This window comes from Pteropus vampyrus, unplaced genomic scaffold (genome assembly GCF_000151845.1).
Source record: "Pteropus vampyrus isolate Shadow unplaced genomic scaffold, Pvam_2.0 Scaffold68, whole genome shotgun sequence".
NCBI classification, from domain to species: domain Eukaryota; kingdom Metazoa; phylum Chordata; class Mammalia; order Chiroptera; family Pteropodidae; genus Pteropus; species Pteropus vampyrus.
This window is the reverse complement of record NW_011888849.1, coordinates 3,815,894-3,822,326: the sequence shown is the minus strand read 5'-3', so window position 1 is coordinate 3,822,326 and position 6,433 is coordinate 3,815,894.

The following is a 6,433-nucleotide window of genomic DNA, read 5'->3' as shown; positions in this document are numbered from 1 at the left end:
TTTTCCACTTCCCCACCAGACTTACCTATCATTTCTGCTTTAACTGCCTCCACCCCACCCCATCCCTCAAAATAGTTATCTCTCTTTTACAGACTCAATCGCTTTCTGTACATGCCTCTCCTAGCACTTACCAAATACACTTTTGTTATCTATTTATCTGTCTCTTTCTACCACTATACTATTTAACTCCACAGAACAGAAACTCACTTAAGACATCCTTGTATCTTGCCCCAATTTTCTCTACCACCCTCAAACCCCAACACACACACTGCTTGGTAAGAGCAAGAGCTCTATCAGTGTCCAATTAATGAATGAAATAAATTCTGCCTTCACCAGAAAGAAGGTCACTGAGTCATAAAAAATAAATTAAAAGCATAAATAACAGTTACTAGTTTAAAATGGTAATTCAACTTAAAAACATGAGAAGCAATTTATATTCATCAGAGATTTCTAATCTTCAGACATAAAGCAAGAAAATCAGCCATTACAACTAGAAAATGAAAAGAATTTAACATAATCAGCTTCTCTCTAAAACACAGGGAAGCAAAGCATTCTTGTCACAGAGGTACCAGCCAGTACTTAGAGCTCAAGTCTTTGATTCCTGGGCCAGAGAGTAAACCACAAAATAGTAACAGTAACAAGTTACTATTTGGAGGCATTTAATCCATCAGGCTCTGAATTCACTACTATAACTATGTTATCTCATTTTACCATCATCCCAACCGTGTGAAGGTAGTATTATGATTTCCATTTTACAGATAAAGTAAGGAATGCTCTAACTATCCAAGATTCAACCTCAGCCTGATTTCAAAGCTTGTGCTCTAAATCACTGCGTCCTGTTGTTCTCCACTGGCTTCTGAGCTCTGTCATAAGGGAAGTCATTACTATTATGTTTCATCTGGTATCTTTAGCACCTAGAACAGTGCCTGGCATAGATATATCTGCTAAATGTTGTGGTCAAATGTAACCACATTTACAGAAGAGAAAGATATCTTGCTTCCCAGTTACTGAAAATTTTATTCCTTTCTCTTCCCAAGGATCGAATGTCTGGTTTACCCTAACCCAGGACTCAAGGCCCCATTAAGATCCTGGTCTGTAGATGGGAATCTGAGCAGACACCATCTGTATTGGAGAATAGTCTTCCAAATATGCTATGAGAGAATTCCAATACTTTCCTACACAGCCTTTACAGCAATGGAGCAAAGTGTTGCAACAGGTAGCCTTGCAGACTTCTATCCTGGGGGCAAACTCAAGCTCTGAAAAGGACTGAACATGGGAGGGAAGTTAAAGAAACCCCTTGTCTCTCTGCTCGGGTGTGCAGAGTCTCTGGCCCAGGGACTCTACTGTTATTTCCTTTTGGAGTCCCTGGGTCTTGGGGATGCCTTCTAATGCTTACAGATTTATTTATTTTTGTTGCTCAATGACATTACACATGTACTATGAAAAAAATTATTATTCTTAGGTAAAAAAAGACTTGTGGTTAACTTTTTTTTTTTTTAACTATCGGCTTCTCTCTGCTTAGTCTCAAACAGATCCTGGTAACAACAGGGGAGTAAATAATTACTGACTTCAACCAGAAATTTTTGGATGTTTGTCAGGGACCTTTGGGCACTAAACTGAAACACTGACCTTTGCTAATGAAGTTGCCAAAGCTTCTACATTGTGCGTGAGACTGGGGACAGGAATATTTTACCTAAGACCTAGAATAGCTGCATGATTTACATGGTATTTGGTCTACAGAAAGAGAGAAAAAGATGCCACTTGTTCATTCACATAAGAGGCAAAGGGAGTAAAAGCAAGATTCTTTCCCACCCTGTCAGCTCCTCATCCACAGAGCTGCCGATTCCAGGCAACATCAGAAAAATGCTTACTTTTGAATCTAATAGTTTCTTGACAGTACAGTTCATAGCCAGGAGCTCGCCCCTAGTCACCCTTCTCTGCAGTAATAGAGTTCTTTTCTCTCTTAGTTGGAAGTACATGTAAAAGAAGTGATAGGCCTGAGCTGTATTCCCTTTGAAAAAAAATAAATAAATAACATGCAGTCAAGGATCTCAGTGCCTAGCACAATGTCCGGTATAAAACTGGTGCTCAAAATATGCGTGTGGTTCAACGAATACATGTTTGCATCTAACGCAGTGGCCTTGCAGAATTCTAATTCTAATTTTGCACTTTTACAGCATATGGAATTATTAGGTCAGACTGTTATGTCAGAGGCTTCTCAGCCGCAGAGAACTGGGGTTTGAGATGCATTTCACAGAGTCTTTTTGTTAGTCGACAGAGAGCCTTTTATTGAAGAACAGTGCTGCCTGTCTATACCACAGCATTTTCCTCACTCTGTAATCACTGCTACCCGCCATGTTCTTAAAATGGGAGGGGTAATGAGTCAAATATTTCAGTCAAATATTTCAAGTTAACCCCGCACATCATGGAGTATTGCAGAGAATTGGTGTTTGAGAGTGCAGGCAGAAGAGCACCCACCGGCACTCAGAATGGATGCTCTCTCAGAACAAGGCACCTGTGATGCTCCAAACCACCACACTGTCCCCAGTGCCTAGGAGAGTGCCTAGAAGAGAACAGGCACTCAATAAATGTTTAGTAAATGAACGAACACCCTCTATTCTCCAGTTTAGACATTTTTCCAAACCACATGTGGGAAAGGGGTACAGGGAGCTTAAGGAATTGGGGGAAGAAATTACCCAGCCTTTGTTTGTTTTTTCTTTGTCCACAGTCAAACCAGATCAACAAGCCTTCTCAGAATCTGGGGAACAAAGCCCTAAGTGAGTAAGTCTCATTAGGTACACTGCAGCATGGCCAGGCCCTGATCCCAGACCAGGCCAAACCTAGAAACAGAACTTCACAGCCAGGTTGGCCCTCTCTCCTTGCTTTTGCAGAGTGACTAAAAATGAGCGAGGACTGCTGGAGGGTTCACCTACAGAGCCTGGCACTCGGCCCACTGTCTGCACCACACTGCACAGGCCATCAAATTCCACAGGCCCTTAGAGATGTTTATTTTTGTGTTCTGTAGACACTGTTCACTGCTTGAGCCACAGCAGGTCACACAAAGGACAAGGTGTTGTCAAGGCTGAGAATGTGGTGAATGCTTTTGTGCAAGACTGAGGACTTGAATTTCTTCCTGGAAATGAAAAAGTTAGAAATGATTTTATAACAATTCTTTCAAGATGTGGGTGGTCATCTTTGTCTCTATTCTGATCACTGAAATAGTTCGGACTGAACCAATTCATTCTACCTCCTTCTAGCTTTGGACCTAAGAAAAAGTTTGGTGAACTTCTAATAACAAAGGCCTTGGAAGTTGTTTCTAACTTTTGTTTTTAATTGTAGTTGATATTCAATATTATTTTTTATTAATTTCAGGTGTATAGTATAGTGGTTAGACATTTATGTAATTCATGAGTATTCCTTCTGATTAGTCTAGTACCCACTGGCACCATACATAGTTATTACAATATTATTGACTATATTCCTTATGCTGTGCTTTACAAACTTGTGACTCTTTTACAAGTATCAATTTGTACTTCAACCAATTAGTTCTTTCAACTTTTTGACCAAGCCCTCCAACCCTCCTCCCATCTGGCGATCATCAGTTTGTTCTCTGTATCTACAAGTCTGTTCCTGTTTGGTTTGTTTATTTTGTTCTTTAGATTCCACATGTAAGTGAGATCATATGGTATTTGTCTTTCTCTGATTTATTTTACTTGCCATAATACCCTCTAGGTCCATCCATGTTGTCACAAATGATAAGATTTCATTCTTTTTTGTGGCTCAGTAGTATTCCATTTTATATATGTACCATTTCTTCTTTACACAATCATCTATTGATGGGCACTTAGGTTACTTCCATACTTTGGCTATAGTAAACAATGCTTGAAAGACCATAGAGAAGCATATATCTTTCAAATTAGTGCTTAGGATTTCCTCAGACAAATATCCAGAAGTAGAATTTCTGAGTTATAGGTAGTTCTATTTTTAATTTTTGAGGAACCTCCACACCGTTTTCCATAGCAGCTGCACCAATTTGCAATCCCACCAACAGTGCACAAGGGTTCCCTTTCTCCACATCTTTGCCAGCACTTATTGTTTGTTAATTTATTGATGAAAGCCATTCTGACAGGTGTGAGGTGCTAATCCATTGTGGTTTTAATTTGCAATTATTGTTGATTAGTGATGAGGATCTTTTCCTATGTCTATTGGCCATCTCTATGTCTTCTTTGGAGAAATGTCTGTTTGGGTCCTCTGCCCATTTTTTAATTGGATTGTTAGTTTTTTTGGTGTTGAGATGTGTGAGTTTTTTATAAATTGTGGATATTAACCTCTTTATTGGATGCGTCATTGGCAAATATCGTCTCCCATTCGGTAAGTTGTCTTTTGATTTTTTTTTATGATTTCCTTTGCTGTGCAAAATTTCTTTAGTTTGATGTGGTCCCATTTGTTTATTTTTCCTTATGTTTCCTTTGCCCACGAAGCTATATCTGAAAAAGTATTACTAAAAGCAATGTCAGAGAGTTTACTGCCTATGTTTTCTTCTAGAATTTTATGGTTTTGGGTCTTATATTAAAGCCTTTAATCCATTTTGAGTTTCTTCTTGTATATGGTGCAAGAAAGTGATCTAGTTTCATTTTATTGCATGCATCTGTCCAGTTTTCCCCAATACCATTTATTGAATTGACTGTCTTTACCACATTGCATATTCTTGCCTCCTCTGTCATAGATTAATTGACTGTATCGGTGTGGGTTTTTTTCTGGGCTCTCTATTCTGTTCCATTGATCAACGTGTTTTTTGTTTTTTGTTTTTGCCATTACCATGATGTTTTGATTACGATAGCCTTATAGTATAGTTTGATATCAGGTATTATAGTACCTCCAACTTTGTTCTTCTTAAGATTGCTGTGGCTATTCAGGGTTTTTGTGGTTCCAGATAAATTTAAGGATTATTTGTTATAGTTCTGTGAAAAATGCCAAAAATAATATTTTGATAGGAATTGCATTACCTCTACAGATTGCTATGGGTAGTGTGAACGTTTTAACAATGTTAATTCTTCCTATCCATGAGCACGGTATATGCTTCCATTTATTTGTATCTTCTTCACTTTCTTTCTTCAATGTCTTATAATTTTTTGAGTACAGGCCTTTTACCTCTTTGTTTAAATTTATTTCTAAGCATTTCTTTTTTGATGCAATTGTAAATGGAACTGTTTTCCTCTTCTCTCTTTCTGATAATTTGTTATTGGTGCATAAAAATGCAACCAATTTCTGAATATTATCTTGCTATTTTACTGAATTCATTTATCAGTTCTAATAGTTTCTTTGATGGAATCTCTTGGTTCTCTCTATATAGTATCATGTCATGTGCAAATAATGACAGTTTTACTTCCAATTTGGATGACTTTTATTTCTTTTTCTTGTCTGATTGCTGTAGCTAGGACTTCCAATACTGTGTTGAATAAAAGTGGCGAAAACGAATATCTTTGTCTTGTTCTTAATCTTAAAGGGAAGGCTTTTAGCTTTTCACCATTGAGTATGATGTTAGCTGTAGGTTTGTCTTATATGACCTTTACTATGTAGAGGTATGCTCCCTCTATTCTCATTTTGCTGAGAGATTTTTATCATAAATTGATGCTGGATTCTGTCATTTATTGATATGATCATATGATTTTTTAATCCTTCATTTTGTTTACATGGTATATCATATTAATTTATTTGCTGATATTGAACCAACCTTGCATCCCAGGAATAAATCCCATCTGATCGTGGTGAATGATCTTTTTAATGTCTCGCTGAATTTGGCTTGCTAATATTTTGTTGAGGATTTTTGCATCTATGTTCATCAGGGATATCTATATCTATATCTATATTTCTGAATATTCCTGAATGTGTGTGTGTGTGTCTGTGTGTGTGTGTGTGTGTGTGTGTGTGTGTGTGTGTATTTTTGTAATGTCTTTGACTTTGAAATCAGGATAATGGTGGACTTGTAAAATGAGGATGAGAGCCTTCCCTCCTCTTGAATCTTTTGGAATAGTTTGAGAAGGATAGGTGTTAATTCTTCTTTGAATGTTTGGTAAAATTCACTTGTGAAACCATCTGGTCCAGGACTTTTGTTTGTTGGGAACTTTTTGATTATTGATTCAATTTCATTGGTGGTAATCAGTCTGTTTAGATTTTCTGTTTCTTCTTGATTTTGTCTTGGAAGATTGTATGTTTCTAGAAATGTATCCATTTCTTCTAGATTGTCTAATTTGTTGACATATAATTGTTCATAGTATTTTCTTAAAATCCTTTGTATTTCTGTAATGTCAGTTGTCATTTCTCCTCTCTCATTTGTGATTTTATTTATTTGAGTCTTCTCTTTTTTTCTTGATGAATCTGGTTAAAGGTTTATCAATTTTGTTTATCTTTTCAAAGAACCAGCTCTTGATTT